Below are 18140 nucleotides of genomic sequence, written 5' to 3'. Positions count from 1 at the left end.
GTTTGTCCTACAGATGTAAAGAAACGTTTGACCTTCTGAAATTCAAGGAAATTTATTTCAGTGCAATCTAAGAACTGTGGGAAGTAAGATAACTATAGACAAACACATTGATTCATGGTTAAAGATACAGCAGTTTTAAAGAAATCAATTTTGATGCAGTTACATGTTATTTTCTGCAAGGGACATTTCTTTGATCCCAGGCTTAGGTGGCAAAGCCTTATTGTGCACTCTTGCTTAAACTCATCACCACACAGGGTTTGTTCTGCTGTACTGCCTGGGGGGATGCGCTGTCCAAGCCTAGATGCTTCCTGGGGAAGAGCTGGCATACAGAAACCAATGTTGTAGATGATGCTGGCAATTAAGCATGAATAATGGCAAACCTTCTTCCTGTCCCTGTGCTACTTTTACACACAGAAATAGCCTCAGTGTCTTGCGGATGTTTAATAATGTCACTGGCGTCAGCATTTCCCTCTACTTAAATATAAGGCACACTCTCAATGCTTTTGTTTTGAAAGTTAAGGTGCATGGTAAATATTTTCTCTATATATGAAATTAATTCCTTGTAGTTTACAGTCTATACCTGGAAGAAAATAGGTTGTATAAAATTAAAATATGCACTTGGGAACAAAGACTCCTGTACTCTCATGCTGCAGGCAGGTATTACCTATTTAGCAAGTCACCGAGCTGTTTATGCTTCATAAATCCCATCTACAAAAAAGGGCGTATTCTAGTTAATAACTCTAGAAAAATACTAATAACCTGCACCAAAAAACAATGGGAGGCGGGGGGAAGAGGTTAAATAATAGTGATTTTTATGCTTATTTAAATATCAGTGAATTTTATCTTTGAAGAAATAACACATTTTGATTAATAAAAAGAAAATATAAAGATATGTGTGGGGAAGAGTAAAAGTAGTCTATCAAAATAGGAAGAAATTAGCTCTGTCCAATAGATAACCTGAAACAACACATATGATAATATTATTCCATCTGACTGAAAATCATAATTGAATGGGAAGTATTAATATTTAGCAATATATACTCCCATCTTATACTCACTGGAGATTAATGAGCATTCAAAGAATGAGCAAAATCTGCAATTAGAAATCATTTATCATTTGGAAGGTGTCATTGATCAACATCAGCTCTCAGTAGCATATTTGATTTCTATTAAAATTATTTATTTTCTGTGCTTATTAAGTATCCACAGAAAAAAAATTTCAGCTCTCATTCATGTGCTGATCCTATGATTATAGACCTGACATGGGTTGTCCATTTCTGAGGCTCTTTGTCGACAAAATTCACATGAGCATGCTTAATAATGGTGAGAAAACAGTGTATGCTTGGTGTCCTTAAAACATTTTATCTAAAAGTGCAGGCTGCCCAATACTTCTGAGGCCAACAGAGAACTCCTAGTTTATTAATCAGATATGCTAGTTTGTCTCTTTTGATTCTTCTAGGGAGCCAGCTTTGATCATGTTTCCAGATATTCCAGGTGCCTAAAGTGAGATTGAAGGTTTCTACGTTAGGAAACACTGCAGCTACAACAAATAGAAAGATGTTAATGTCACTAATGCTTTTCCACTCTTTTTGGAAGAAGTAAGTTTTAGTAAGTAGCAATAATAGTCAGAAAACATTGTCTCCCAGTCCTCATGGAAGGGAGTTGGAATTTTTATGCAGGTTTTTCATCTTCATATGACTTATGAATTGATGGAAAATTATGCATTGCCTCACTGCATTATCACAAAGCATATTTATCATGGTTTAGTTTGAATGATAAGTTTTACATTTATTTCTCTGTTACTAAGATTAAAAAAACCACAAAACCTAAACCAAAATCAAAATAAAGAGATAAAATAAACTATGTGAAACAAGAAAAGTAGTATAATTAGTTGTACTGTTTAAGGAGATGGTATATTCACTGAAGCAATGAAATTACGTTACTTGAAAAGAATATAAATATTTTCCCATTAAATTGCCATTTCTTTTATTAACATTCAATAGGACTCAGCCAAAGAAGTACAGGAGCCATATTGAGATCTTCAGTGTCATGGAGGAGTCTTCACAGCTGAACACCAAAAGAAAATGTAAAAGTCATCTTGTCCCATGAGCATATATCTGTGTTGTCAGTGGATTCCTTCATAATGTATACCTTGTTCTTTGAATTCTGAAGTCAGAAGGCTGAGAGTATTAGTAGAAAAAAATATCACAGAATAATCACTACAATGTAGTGATTATTAATCAAGATAGAGTAAAACTTTGCAATAGAAGAAGCAGACTACTTTATTAGTATGCAGGTAGTGCTCTTAAAAATTTGAAGAAAATAGAACTATTATACAAAATAAATAGTAGGGTTGTAAAGAATCAGCTAATATACATCACCACAGGAAAAATATCTTTTTTTTTTTCTTTAAGGAAGAATCTAGTTTTGTATTTATGAGTTTAAGACATCACAAGTATATATTAATTCATTGACATTTCTCTCTGAGTTTGGCAATTGGTTTATGAGTTCCCTTATGATTTATGATTTATCATTTATAACATATCACTTTTAATATATTTTTCTCATTTAAGTTATATTTCTATACTGTGTGGTAATTAAAACAATTACTTTTATTAAATGATGTATTGTGTTGAAGTGTCATTTTGCTTTATGAATTCATATTGACTTGTTTGTTGTTTTTAAAATACTTTTTCTTTGCAGCATTAGCATTCTGTGGTGCAGTTGCATTTTAAACTAACAGAGCTAGGCAGGCATTCAACCAAAAGACTTCAGTTATACGATGCTCAAAATTGTGAAATGTAACTGCTCAGTTCCAGCAGTAGAATTTACAATGCAGATGATTAAGTTTGCATAAACTGTGATTCCCATAAACCTCTTTGAATACTTGAGTACTCCACACGGAAAATAAGAAAGGGATAGACTCAAGTGGGTTGTCTAAACTGAACTGCCATGGTCTGGGAATCCCAAGACATGAAAGAGGTGAACTTGCCGCAACAGAGGAGGCCACAAGGATGATCAGAGGTCTAGAACACCTCTTCTGTGAAGGTAGGCTGAGAGAGTTGGGTCTGTTCAGCCTGGAGAAGAGAAGGCACTGAGAACTTACAGCACTCTTCAAGTATCCAATGGGGGTCTACAAGAATCCTAAACAGGAACTTTTTCCAAACTCATGTAGTGGCAGAACAATGGGGAATACATAGCAAATTACAGATCCATCTACTTTCTATTGATCTTGTAAGACTAATCATCTCAGCTAGCATTTATGCCTCTAAAAGTTATGGGAGTTTGAGAGAAGATGCAGCCACAAAGAAAAGACAGCCTTGGGAAAGAATGAAAATTAAGAAAATGGGGTCCATAAGCATATATTGCACAACTATGTTCACTATGGCCCAATTTGTTCAGCAGAGAGCTTTTTTTAGTGTCAACTGACACTTTTTATGGCTTGTAACTTAGGTTTCAGTGCTGTGCTAATCAGATCTTGGTGTCATAAATACTTTGCAGAGTGTGACATATCTGACTTTGACAGAATAGGGTACTGTTCACCTTGACACTTCATCCACCTCACATATATATGTCCTGATACTGCCTTAAATTTAGCAGGGGACTTTGAAAATTACAAGGAAGTTGGAACAGATGAAACTAATGTGGTTATACAAAGGATGGCAAAAATATCTTTATATTTTATGTAATATGGTATATTTTCAGAAATTTTTAAAAATATCCTGTAACCAGCAATTATATTCCCTTCCACAGTTCAACAGGCTGCATTAAGTTATTATTTCCACTGTTCAAATTCTATTTCTTGAAGAAACATGTTGATTACTTTGTATCTACAAGGTTATTCTTTTCTAATCATCTATTGCAGAAATAGTAGTTGGTTGTGCTGCACTGCAGCATCAGTTCAGTGCATCAAAAATCTGTGCATAAGAAGGAGACAAGCCTCCAATCTTTAGGACTTCTGATATCTTTTATCATGTCTAATTTGCTTCATAATTCATATTATTTCTGATTTCTTAGAAATTTATAAAGAAGAATATACAAACTACTTAAGTAATATAAGTGTAGAACCATTCTTCTATATAAATTAGCTGCTGAAAAGTTAAATTTCTCATCTTATTAATGCTGTCTAAATCCCAGTTTCCAAACACACCCTCCATCAAGACACTGGACATCTTCATTTCACCTCTATCTGCTGTTGTCAATCCACACATCTCCTCAAATTAAGAACTCCAAAAACAACATTCAAAAGCTTTTTGCTGGACAGGAACATGCTGAAAAGCTTGCTGTTACAGTAGGAAATTAGTAAATAAATAAATACATATTTTATCTCATTTACATGGCAACAAAATCTTCTACCTGGGAAAAATATACTATCAGATTGTAAAATATATTCAAACAATTAGGTTATTCAGGTAGAAAAGAAGAGATTCTGGAAACATCTCTTGATTAAAATAATTTATATTCACCTTCACTGGTTCCCTTCTGAAACACATTTAACTTCATTCTTCCTTTACATGTCGATTTTCTACTCCAGCAGAAGCAGAGTGGCATTCCTGTTCTGCAAAGCTTTCTTAGTTAGAGGCTCTGAAGACTTGCTAAGGACTTTTATAATGTCTTTTAGCCATTAGAAAATTTAAATAATAACTTGTTCCATTATTTCTTATGTAGCTCACTATATATACAGGTTTTTGGATTTGCAGGAAGTTTGTATGGATTTGAAAAGTATCCTCATACCAGAGCCACAAGAACATCCCCATACCCTTTTTAATCATCTTCAAACTAAGCAATTCTCACAATAACCTAACTCATAAATTACTTACAAGTGAGTTGAAGAAACATGGCAATTATAAGCAGTGTTAAACTGCAGAGAATTGTTTAGGGACACGACGCCCTAATATTTTAAATTAGTAAGCATGGATGGAACACATTTTTTTTTCTTAGTTGACCAAAGAACCAATGGTACTTCAAAGGAGGGTGTTTGGATTCAAGATGACACTGGAAACTAAGAGCATGACTACATAGAAAGTGCTACTTTTAGACCAGAACATTCAACTACTTAAAGGCAGATAGGAGAATAGCTGACTAGTGACAGCTCTGACAGGAAGAGTCTGAGGATTACTCTGTGGGAACAGTATTAACACATTTCAATTAAAAAAATCATTAATTTCAGAGGAATATGAAATATTATTTGCTATTTTTCCTTCTGCTTGCTAAAAAAATTATTATTCTTTTAGACTGAATTTTTTTAATTCATCAAAGCTATCCTTTTGAATGTCTTCATACCTGCACTGAACACAGAGGTGACAAAGAAAATAGCAGTGGAAGGAAACCTGGTCCATCTCCCCCTCCTTGTAGCTTCAGGCCTGTGAGTGATTAGAAGTTGGTCACTTTGTTTGAGATAAATAGCTTTACCAAGACAGAATATTATCCAGCCTTTATCTTTCCTCTTGGAGCTGTTCCATTTTGTAGTAATAAATTATTGACTCGGTGAGAAACAATGGCATTGCAGCCATGGATGATAGAGTGCACTGATTGGAAATGAAATTTTCATGTTCAGGTCCTTGCTTCAGTGAATATTCAACATTAATCAGAAAGAAAGTTCAAAGACCAGTAATCCTCACTCAAATGACTAATTAGAATAGCCTGTATGCATAAGAGACATCAAGCAGGTGCCCTCATCTGCTAGGGGAATACCCAGCCAGTACATTATTGTCTAGTTAGGAGACTAATTGCTGAAATAATTTAATTTTTTATATTGCAAGTGAATGGTCAATACATTTTATTCCTGGATAAGGTAAAATAATGTCTTCTGGGTCCTCTCAGAGGGGAAGGCTACCTGGATCTATGGCTGCTCAGCTCCATAGTAGGATGCTTTGTCTTAAGAGGGAACTCTATTCTTTGTCCTGTTGGACTGCTTCCATAGCTTTTCACTCACTCTTCAGGTACCTGTTAATATGTCCTATTATCCCATGCAAATTTTATGGGCATAGTCACTGAATTCATAAGTATTCCATTAAGTCCATAGGCCCTGTTGAGATGGATCCACAAGTCCCAAGAGTGCCAGAAGATGTTATTCTGAGGCCACTCTTAATAATGTTTGATGTATCATGGTAACTGAGAAAAGTGCCCAAAGAATGGATAAAAGCAAATGTCAACCAACTCCATGAAAGGCAACTAGGAGGACTCAGAAAAGTACAAGCCACCCTGCTTGCCTCATTTTTATCCCCAGAAGTTTATGGAGCAGCTATTCCTGAAAAACATTGCCAGACAAATTAAGGAGGAAAAAATAATGCAGTCAGCATGGATTCACCAGGGGAAATTCATGTCTGACAACTTTTTAAACTCCTATGAGGAATCAACTTGCCTGCTAGTTGAAAGGAATATTGTCTACCTGGGCTTCAGGGAGGTTTTTGACATTTATCTACATCGCAGCACACGTACTTACCTGAAGGAACAGTGCAAAAAGGAGAGAACCGGAGTCTTAAATAATGCTCAGTGCAAAGACACAAGGCAGTGGGCACACACTGAAATACAGGAGACTGCCTCTGAACATGAGGAAGTGATTTTTTAATGTGAGGGCAATGAACCATGGCACAGACTGCCCAGAAAGGTTGAGGAGTCTGGACCTTTGAAAAGAATGCCCAGATATGATCCTGGGCAATAGACTCTAGGTATCCTGGTTTAAGCAGTGGGGTTGGACCTGATGACCCCTGCAGACCTCTTCCACCCTAATTCATCCTGTGATAGTGAATCCTCTTAGAGATGCATTTCAATCTGAATGGACATGGGATTTAAGTTCCTTAAGTAGTGTTTAAGAAGAATGTAAAACTCTGGGATAATTATCTCTTCCATAACTGAATCCTTTCATGGGAAAATTCCTCAGGTATCTAAGGATCTTCTGATACACATGCAGACACTGGCTGAGTAAATTTCTCCTTATTTCTCCCTAGGATCTTCACAGAAATTATTGTCAACATAGTTATAGAAGCTAAATTGTTAAGAAGTGACAACTTACATCATAATGGCAAATATTGGTCCACAAAATGTATTACTGTATGGGAATTATCTACCTGTTTTCAAAATAAAAATTAAGAATTGGTCTTTATTTAACACTGTCATTCAAATATTCATAACGGAAGAAAAATACCTAAGTCCTTAACTTTCTTAACTTCAACAAAGATTTTAAAAATTCCTTGTAAAAACTGTATCATAATTATCAGACTATGAAACAATTTTAGTTGGGAAAAAAGTTTTAAAATTGTGTATAGAATAGCAAAGAAGCCAAGAAAATAGGGAAGAAACAAAAACAGAGAAAAGGAGAGAGCTTGAGTGTGCAAGCTAGTTTTATAAGTAGTCTGCTAGAACAAGGAAACCCAAGTTGCACTTCAAATGTAATCACGCATTTTATTCAGTAACTGGTCAATGTAAAACCCAGTCCTTTCGTACAACTTTTCCCAGCAACAAAAACTCCAACAGGTTGACACCACCATCATGACTGTCCCAGATGTATTTGAAATGAAAATGATGATTTTCTTGAAAATCTATTCGCGTAAAAGTTGCAAGGCCTTTCAGGGATTCTCCACATTCTCATTTCCCCATGTGACTTGAAAAAATATATTTGATAAAATATGCAACAAAGCATAATATTTATAAGGTAGACTAAAATGGATTATTCGGGAATTGACCTCTTGTTGATATTAAATTTGGTCTCCACTCTCTGTGAAGTTTCAAAAAAAAAAATTATGGAATTGAAATGTGAATCTGCCACTACAGGAGCTTTCACACAACATTAATACTCCTTTTGGAAGTAACACCCCTCCTAAAACATTCAAAGCCATGTTTTCACTAACTCTCCTTTTCATGACTGTTGATACTTTCACAGATGCAAGAGTGGGGGAGAGTTTAATGTATCTGTTTGGAAATATGTCATAAAATGTAGTATTAGCAACATAAAATTCTACCACTCATACAGAATGATATTGAAGAATGAGTAATATTCCAAATAAAGTAAAAGAATCTAAAATTATAGACAATGTATTTTAGGAAAAGAAAACCAATGCTTTTACAAATACATACCCACATTTTGTTTTTTATTTTTATTTCATTGCAGAATGCAAATAAAATAGGAGTAATAAATTTGTCACATTACAAATACATGCAACATTCCAGTAGAAAACAAGATAGGCAGAACTAATTAGTTGGAATGTGTAGAGACAAGGAATTATCCTTTAAATATTTACAGCATTAGTTTTATTATTCCCTTTGAATGGTTTACTTGCTTAAATTAATTAAAGTTTTACAGGAGCTTTCAAAAGGATATCTGCAATCTGAAATCTTAAACATCACATTTTCCATGTATTAGAATTTACTGCCTATAGGTTAAATTATTAAGAAAACAAAGGAAATGATTTGAAGGTATGTTAAATAGAAGATGTTAATATATAAATCATTGCTTCATAAATATGTCACTTTTAAAATTAATTAGAGACAATACTGATAAAGGAAAATAAATGACAGGGTTTAAGAATTGTGCAAGAAGTATTATGAACAAAAGAATGAATCAATTTTTAAATTTTCAACCTCCAAGGTCTCGGTCAATAACCATCACATACTGAAGTTAGAAAAGCAAATTTCAACTTCCAAAACTGACATTTAAGTAAATATTTATCTCAGAAGATTGATATTATATTACATGTTTTTCAGTACATAAGAGGTAGATGAGAATTCATATTGATGCAGCACAATAAATGGAAGACAAAGAAGAAAATTTAAAGGGGTTAAATAAAATTAAATGTGCAAAGAGATGTAAATGATTTTAAAGGTTTAGTTACTTTTCCTATAACTTTATAATATATTTCTTAAAAGAAAAATATATATCTATGTATTTGTTAAAGTATAGATGCTTCCTCAGTTAAAATTTTGCACAGTAAACTGAAACTGGCATAATTATAACTCTAGAAAGATTTTTATTCATGCTCTACTCCTTACCTGAGATCAAATAGACAGTGTAATCATCCTGTCTGAAGATAAAGTATTTTAACATATATTTATATTGTTAAGTCAGACATCTAATAGACTCAACTATGTATTTGTTATTCCATTAACTAGATTAACAACATATGGTATGAACATACCTCATCAACCAGTTATATTGCTTTGTACATCTTATGCATAGCTGCTAATAAATGGGGCAATAACACATTAACAATGCTGAAGCTGTATATAACATGCCTTGAAAGTTTTTTTATCATTAATATTTAATAAATTAATTAATGTGTTGAAGTAATAAACTTAAAGTTTACTTTGTGTTATAGCAGTGGGGCAATATATTTTGGTTACTAACACTAAAGTCACAAATAAAGGCTGTTAGTTGGCAGCCTCAAAGAAAACTATTTACACAATGCTTGCACAGCACTTTTAAGAAAAAGCATTAAGCATTCCACATTGAGTTGATAAAAAACACCTTAATAGGGTAAAGATAGGGAGAAGTTCTCCTTTATTCATGAGTTTACAGCTTTTCCTTCCTATCACTATTCCACTAATTGATGAGGATTTTAACTTCATGGAATAAACTAGCACAAAATAATAGGGAAAAGAATTTGTCAAAAAAGTACCCTACTATGATTTTCTGTAGGAAAAAATTCTCTGGCTATCAATGATTTATAATAATTTATTAATTTAAGTTTCTTGACATTTGTAGAAGTTCTGCAAGTGTTTGGTATGTGTATAGTAGAATGTGAAAACTACTAAATTTTTAATCCATGCAAGAAAATTCTGAGTATTTAGGGAACATAAAAATGTCTGTATAGGAAGAGACCAAAAAATTATCTGGCACAAAAGCCTGACAATAGTCAACAATGGATAGATATTTAGGAAAGAATATAACAAAAACAAATTAAGAGGCAGCAAATCTGATTGAGGAACTTACATTACATACAATTTCGTAGAGTATTAGTGAATAAAAAATCTATAGTCCTGATTTGCAATTACTTACGTATAGATAATAAGAAATAAGACAGTGACTTAAATTGCTGAGAGTGCCAAGTTTTATGAAGATTACAGAAATCACTCATCAGCCACAGTGGGCATTTGTTTTCTCCAAATTTCCTGCCAATAGTAGAATGAACTTGCAGTGTAAAAGTTAAAGTAAGTATACACTTCCTCACATTCAACCTTGAAATGTCCCATGCTAAGGGAGCAGTGCTGTACAGTGGTGTGGGAACACTACTCATGTAAAAAAGAAATGGAGGACCAAACAGAATCAGTTTAGATGCTGGCTTTGTGTACATCTGGCTGCAAGTCTGAATATAAATCAATACAGATTCATTTCCATTGACATTATGACAGCTACTAAATTTCTCTGAGGAGATGATAGCATTTTTGTTTACTGACAGTGGAATGATATTCAAACAAAACAAAACAAAACAAAACAAGAAAAACCTAGTTCAGCTGTTTTGTTAGAAACTGTGAAAAGTGTCAATGCTCAGGTCTTCTGCAGTAACTCTGTGATTGGACTAAATTGGGCCAGTGACATTTTGAGATAAAGGCAAGTTACAGCTTCTGTCTGTAGGCACTGAATTTATTTGCGAATATAAAAGTAACCACTGCCATACTGTGACATTCTAGCTTCTGGCTTTCTGTCTCTCCATGTTCTTTAAAGTGTCCTGCCCATGTGCTGTATTTATCATCACATAGTATCGCAACTCATGTCTGGTTTCTTTTTCTGCTTCAATTTAGACTGCATGTTTGCCACACCCTGCTTTACCTTATCTGCAGTGGCTATTCAATTCAGTTCAGTTCAGTTCAGTTCAGTCTTTACAAGTTACTTAGGAAATGAATTTACATAGTAAATAGTAAATTTACATAGTAAATTTACATAGTAGGGGTATAGAATATAAGAAAATAAAGGTAATAGAGCAATAGAGAAAGTAATCTTACCCCTAGGGAGTGGCAGCTGAGCTAATTATTAAAGATTAGGACTTTAACAGGCGACAGCTGTAACCACTAAGAAGAATAGTGCTATAAAAGAGTGAGTTGGCTGGTGGGGAGGGAGGTGATGGACAGGACAGAGGAGTTGGTTGGCTACTGTGAGAACAAGGAAGAGTCAGTTCTTTGAGGAGATGCCTACAAGAAATATCAAGGAGGTATGAAACTCTTGCAATAAGGAGACAAAAATATGGAACCTTTGCAATATAATGACAACAACACAGCATAAGATGTATGAAGCACTGGTGAGCTCCAAATGTGAATACAGTGAGAACAAGTGCTTAGTAGCTATTGATGCTAGCAATATTTTTTAATGCTGATTAAAAATAATTTTAAGTACACAAACCAATAAGCTTTGCAAATAAGACGGTGCAGCAAATGGGTGAAATTGCCCTTTGGAGCAGATTTGGAATTCTTTGAATTCTTCCTGTTTAATAAAATAAACATCATTGGATAGCCAAATAATCTAAAATTGGTTATAATAAGTTGAAAGTAAAAAAAGTTCTTCAGTGAACTGCTGTTAAAAATCAATGCTCTGAGGAAAGAGCGAACTTTCCAGAAGGACTTTGACCAGAGAGTTTAAACTTTTCCTTAATGTCCTGAGTATAGCAGAAGGTGCCTTTGCCAAACCTCCTGCCATTTGTGACAGGCATCCAATGAAAATATTTGTGATAACCAATGTTAATAAATAAATATTTTAAAGACTGCTGATCAATACATATGCACACACATTGTACTTCAGGGTATGAATAGTTTGACCAACAAAGGGACAAAAAAGTGTGCCATTTTCTCTGGGAGGCATAATAAAACTTGCAAACAGTGACAGAAGTAGCAGATATGGCAGACAGAGAACATAAAAAATAAGATTGGTATAAGGGGCTGCAAATCAAAAAAAAAAAATAAGATTAGCATAAGGGGCTGAAAATAAGCAAAACATCCTGATAAATGTGTGAGAAGGATGAAAGGAAAATGAAAACCAGGATAGTCAGCAGTGGGAACAGATGAGATTCCCCGTCTTTTAAGAAGGACAAGAAGCATGAAAACATAGTCTTGAATGAGGGAATCCAGGTAAAAAGAGTAGTTCTGCTTAATTCTGAATTTCTTTGTTCTCAATAATGGTATCCTCTATCTTAGTAATTAAGAATAAACAAGGACCACAGGCCTCAGTGCTATTTATAAGGCATCATCATTGTGTATACAGGTTATTTGGGATATATTTTTCAAAGGCTAACAGCTGTGTATATGAACTTCCTAATAATAGCAGTAACTTTCAAACTGTGCTCCTAACAAAATTCATTCAAGTATTTAAAAGAAGCCAAGTGAATCAGACAATTGTCACAGTGATTCTTAAATCTCAGACATAACATGAGTAGGTGTATAGAAATATTTACATATGTATGTGTGTGTTAGTTTATTTGTGTTCTCTCTCTATATATATATGTGTAAAGATATTCAGCTTGAGTAATATGTATTTACTAACTCCATTCAATTGTGATTTTCATGGACAAACCAGATCAAAATAAGTTTTGGAATAGTTATTGCAGTTCTTTCACAATGGGTCAGCTAAAATCAATGGAGCCTTTCCACTGACATCCAATGAGTCCCGTGTCAGGATGCCATCTCTGTGAGTTCAAACTGTGATAGTAATTGCTGTTGAAAAAAAAATAATCAAGACATATTGAAGTGTTCCAGTTTCAAAGCAAACTTTTTGACATTGATTCAGACTTTCAGGTCTAGCAATGAGCCAGAGAGGGAAAACATTAGCAGATTCCTGGCCTGTTCCACATGGTAACATCAGCTGCATTCAGGATAGTACAGTCTGCTAATGGACATGGAGCAAGGTGCATCACTTCAAGTCCCAGCTGTTACAACCAACCAAAACCCCACTCTGTACTCCAAATATATATATTCAAAAGGTAAGCACATAAAAGGTCAAAAGGTATTATGTTATAACAGAAACAAAATTAGCGGTAAGGAATTACTACCTTAGTAATAGTAATAGATTTTTAATATCTATTAATGAATATTACATCTGTATACAGTGAAAGTAGACATTACAAAAATGATGAATAAATTAGTGAAAGATGTAACAGTGTTTGAAAGTTTGAGATCTTTTATATGTGGGGAAAAAAAGGAGGGGGAATGGTTAAATGGTTAAAATCCAAAGTATGGCATGCCTTTTAATAGCAGTCATTAATTATTATTAATAAAATAAGTAATGAATGTCATTATGGAAGACGTGAAGCTACACAAATCAGCCACTGTGAAGGCTACTGCTCAAATATATTTACCAAATCATTCTTCAAAGAAATATAGAAATTAAGGAGGGATGACTGAAAAATGCTGATTTAGTAGTAAAGTTTGTGCTTCATCACTGGAAGAAAAGGGTGCAAAGCTTTCACTGCTCTTGTATAAGCTTTAAATTTGTGTTCATTTTTTCAATGTATCTTTACCAGTTTCCTGTCTACTGTATTCTCCTCCTCTCAAAAACTGTTTCTTCCTTCAGGGATTTTAATCTATAATCTGTGCTCCTTCTCCATGACACTGAGCAAATTCAAAACTTTGGCAATCTATAGTACACAAAAGCATAGCAAGCTATTTATAACTATAATTCAGTGCCTGACAGATTGCACATAAGACAGAGCTTGCTGCCTGCAGAATCTCTTTTCCATTTGACAGTGTACAAACTTACCAAATCCTTTGAAAAACAGTAAAAAGGCATTTGGACAACTATCTAGTTTCCAAAAAGTTAATGAATTAAACATATTATCCTGGCTTACTATTTATTTATTTTCCCTTAAAGGATATCAGACAAAATAATCTTTGTGTTATATGACAGATTTTTTTGAGAGGGCACTTTTTTACAACTATTTCATTGTGGAGGCTGTTAAACAGCAAATGAACATGAAGGCATGCTCCACTGAAATTTAAAACAAACTGCCACTATTAGTTGAAGGCAGATGGACAAGTACTGTTTATGAAGTAAAGGGGAGAAAAACCCCACAAACCAACAATCACAGTAAAGCTGGTTCCCAAAAGCCACTGTTGCAGATATTAGCACTAGAAATCTTGCTACTGTGTGGTGTGAAATTCATAGTGTTCTGAATAAACTAGATATAAATATAGACCCACAAAAAAGTTGAGATTAGAAGGGTCTCTTGAGACTGTCTAGTCCAAATACCCTGCTAAAATTGCACCAACTAGAGTAGGTTGCCCATGATTGTATGCAGTATGGTCTTGAATGCCTCCACAGACAGAGACTGAAAAGACTTTCTGAGCAACCTGTTGGGCACTCTCAGAAACAAAATGTTTTTTTATGTTCAGATGGAATTTCTTATATTTCAGTTTCTGTCCACTGTCTCTTCCGTATTTACTGAATACAACTGAGAGGAGTATGTCTCCATCTTCTTTATCAGTTATAAATACTAATAAGTTTTCTTCTGTCTTCTCTTCTCCACCTTGAGTAGTCCCAGCACATTCAGCATCTCTTTGTACCAACAGGTGGTTCAGCCCCTATTCAACTTTGTGGCCTTTCACAGCAATATTCATATCTCTGTTGTGTTTGAGAGTTCAAAGCTAGGTCTGGCAGTTGAAATGTGTCTCCCCAGGAAAGGATCCCCCTCCTGAACCAGTTAGCAATAATATTGCCAAAGTAACCCATTAGGCTGTTGACCTGCTTAGCCATAAGAGCATAAAGATGTTGACCTGCTTGGCCAAAATTGCTGGACATAATTTATTTTTTGTGGAAAGGAATTGGTTAAAACTAAGAAGAGGTAACTCATATTGGACTGACCACCTCTTAAAATTTGTCTTAAACCAAGCAACTAGGAAAAAAATGCCTCTTGGAATACCTTTAAGACTTATATGCAACACTAGTTGCATCATAAAGTTTATGACGAAACTTTAGTTTCGCCATAAACTGAAGTACAAGGTAGATGCTAATGCAAAAAATGAAAATTTCCTCTTTTGTGAAATTGAACTAATTTAAATCTTATACCAAAAGTAGTTCAAAATTCTGGTCTAATTCACCTTTTATTAGAGTGAGATTTGCAATTCAGAGTTGCTATTTGTGAATGTCAACAAAATATCAAAGTTTATGAGTTAATATCTGAAGGAAGAAATATGCTATATAATCATAAAATTATTTAAATTGATATGTTAGTGCAATGTTGAATAAAGACTAATACACTAAAGATATTTTAATAAAATTAACATATTAAACAGTGAAGGTGCAAAGGGCTCAGTCGAAAGTGATGAACAGTCACAGCACTTTCTGAAATCAGGAGAATTTTAAGTTACTCTGTGCATTCCAATTCATGCCTCATAAATATTAACATAGGTTAGATACCTAGGAGAGGCAGAACTGAATATATGCTTCCCAGTTTTTATCTTTATCCAAGAGTTGTTTTCAGAGGAGTTAAAGGAGCTGTTATGGCAAAGCAGGTTGACATCCTGCTGGTTACTTTGGCAATACTATTGCTAATAGGTCCTTCCAGGTGATTCTTCTAACTTTATCCTACCTTTTTGTCTCCCATTCCCAGTCCCCAAACTGTATTCACTACTCTTCTATATCTCTGACAGATAGTAGGTAGACTAGAAGAAGTCACAAGCATACCTTCTTTTCCCATAAGTCCACAAGTGTTATTTTAAATCACTGAGGCCCATGAAATACTTGCTGGATATCAATAGAACTTTTCTTTTTAAGATATATGGGTATGTCTTGCAGTCAAAAAAAACCCAAATAAATGTGATACAAACAAAAAAGGATGAAAGGAATACATATCAACTCATTTGCACTTACAAAAGAGAATAGATAAAAACAGGAATGTGTCTGGGAAGTTATGAACCCTCTATAACATCTGCTATGTTAGTGTGAAAAAATACATTATTAAATAAATAAATAAACATTACCCCTGCAAAAAATGTTACCTTTTTAATAAAAGTTAATATTATGTTATTGGCAAATTAATAACGGAAAAATAGTGCTCAGCTGTTCTCTATGAGGGTTAAACTGGCAGACAAAATGTATCAAGAATGTTTATAGGTTAAGATGCATAAATATTTGTCAGACTATGACTGGACTAAAAAGTCTGGAAATTCACCCATTTCAGTATACATGAGTGGTCTTCCAGTGATCACACTGGACTGTGGGAAAAAATAGAAATCCTTAGTAGGGGCAGCATAACTACACAGAGATCAACTAGTTAACTTCTGACTTAAAACATATACAAAGTATATATGTATATTGACATAAATAATTGATTTATTTTGTTCTGGATTGTGGCAAAAGTCAGAGTTTGGGTCAAAAACTGCTTTGCAACAGTGTTGCTATGTGTGAAACAACTGTGTTAACACTTGGGAAAAACCTCAAATTGACATCATTTTATCACAAAAACCCCACAGAAACATTGAAAAAAAGGAATTTTGGAGATGATATTGGGTGAAGAGAGTAAGAAGAAATTTGAATGTCATTCTTGACTTTTCGAGTGTCATTCAAGAATGACAAGCAGAAGTTGTAAATTATGGATTAAAGTAGTGGCAGAACCAAGAGTCCATGCTTTGCCTTTACTTTGCAAAAACCTAAATGTCCCCTCAAAATGACAAGCAGGTAAGCCTGGTCTTCTGAAATCTTGCCCTTAAATGGCTTCCTTTTACAGGAAGTTTTTAATGTGAAGGGAAAAGAAAATAGCATATATTCAATTCAACAAAGCGCTCTTTGCATTCAGTAACAGAGTGGTAAAAAGTAACTTTGAGAAGACTGCCAAACCAGTACAGGCAGAAGAGTAGCTTTGAAGTTGCTTTTGCAAGAAAAGATAGAAAAAGTCTTTTGAACAACTTAGGATGAACTGCTTGTGTCAAACCAGCAGCTGAGTTCTGTGGCAGTCTGTGTAATTCACCGAGAGTGTAAGAAAAAAAAGTCAGATGTGACAACCATTATATTGTCTTTCTAAAATTCTTTCTAGGTTGCGTATGTTCTTTTTTACTGTGGTGTCCTACAGAGCTATCCCATTTTTTAACAGAGCATTCTACCTCAGGGTGTATTGATAAAGGGAGCTCATTTGACAGGAAACATCTTATGCAAGATTAAAGGCAAGATTTACTTTGTTTTTTGCAGCCTCATGAAAAACTGACATCTATGGGACAGAAGGACACATGGTCCCAACTGCAAGCCTGTCATCACAGTCCATCTAATGCTGTAGATCACCTGAAGGTTTCACAAATCTGTTCTAAGGCTCACAACTATTTTCTGACTGGAATTTTAAGCCTTTCTAGAATACTATGTAATTTTGTTTATATGGTAATTGCAAGGCAAAACGGGTGTTACCTTAGGCATAAGGAGATGATACGCTAAACTAAATTTTCTGTAGGTGCTCCTGGTGCAGAGATATTACATTTTCTTATTACTAGCTTTTCATTACTGTGGACCTTGTATTAAATGATATGAAATTGTGTTTTATAATTTTTGTTCAAAACAACAACATTTGTTAAAGCAATGTGCAAGATTATTAAAATTAACAGGGAAAAAACTGTAAAATCTTTTGTGAAGACTTATTTCGCTTTCATTAGAAAATCAAGAAAAATTTAGCTGATGATAAAAGTAACATGTGAATTATCTCTTTATACGTGTCTCTTTCAATGCCAATAGAAAGTGATTAAACATTACTAATTTTATTCAAGCAACGTAATACAGAGATTGGAACAATTTTCTTCCTCTCTGCAGTGATAAGGGGCATCACTTTCAGCTTTCTTATGTTAACTAAAATATTTTCTGCTACATACAGGATATTGCTGCAAGCAGGTTCCATGTTACAGAGATTTCATGGTTTGTCAGACTGGGGGAACCACAGCACAAGCTGACTCGACGTTAAGTTCAGGGCCAGAAGTCTAAACAGGCAAAGGTGTGATAATCCAGTCATTCATGGAAAGGAGCCAAGAATCTAATTACTCTGAAAAACAGTTCTGATGGAAATCTCAGTTTCACTTTCAAAACAGATATTGATATCTCTGAGGTTCTGAGACCCCCAAAACTCAAGATTTCCTTTTTTCTATTGCCATCTCAGAAAAGAAGACTGGTTACAGTGGAAGTTTTAGAAACCCCAAGTTAATTATGTGCCAGCTAAAAAGCCTAGTCAGATGACTAAGTGTCCATGAAG

General features: G+C 34.3%; 1 long non-coding RNA gene across 1 annotated transcript; it reads left to right on the top strand.

Annotated features, from left to right (window-relative positions):
• The first annotated feature begins 11057 nt into the window (after window positions 1-11057).
• LOC132069869 (uncharacterized) lies at window positions 11058-17521 on the top strand. The gene is made up of 3 exons (XR_009417837.1): window positions 11058-11144; window positions 12710-12902; window positions 17102-17521. It is a non-coding gene; the product is annotated as an uncharacterized LOC132069869 (long non-coding RNA).
• The last annotated feature ends 619 nt before the right edge of the window (window positions 17522-18140 follow it).

Source organism: Ammospiza nelsoni, chromosome 2 (genome assembly GCF_027579445.1).
Source record: "Ammospiza nelsoni isolate bAmmNel1 chromosome 2, bAmmNel1.pri, whole genome shotgun sequence".
In the NCBI taxonomy this organism is placed as follows: domain Eukaryota; kingdom Metazoa; phylum Chordata; class Aves; order Passeriformes; family Passerellidae; genus Ammospiza; species Ammospiza nelsoni.
This window is presented reverse-complemented; position numbering and strand designations above follow the sequence as displayed.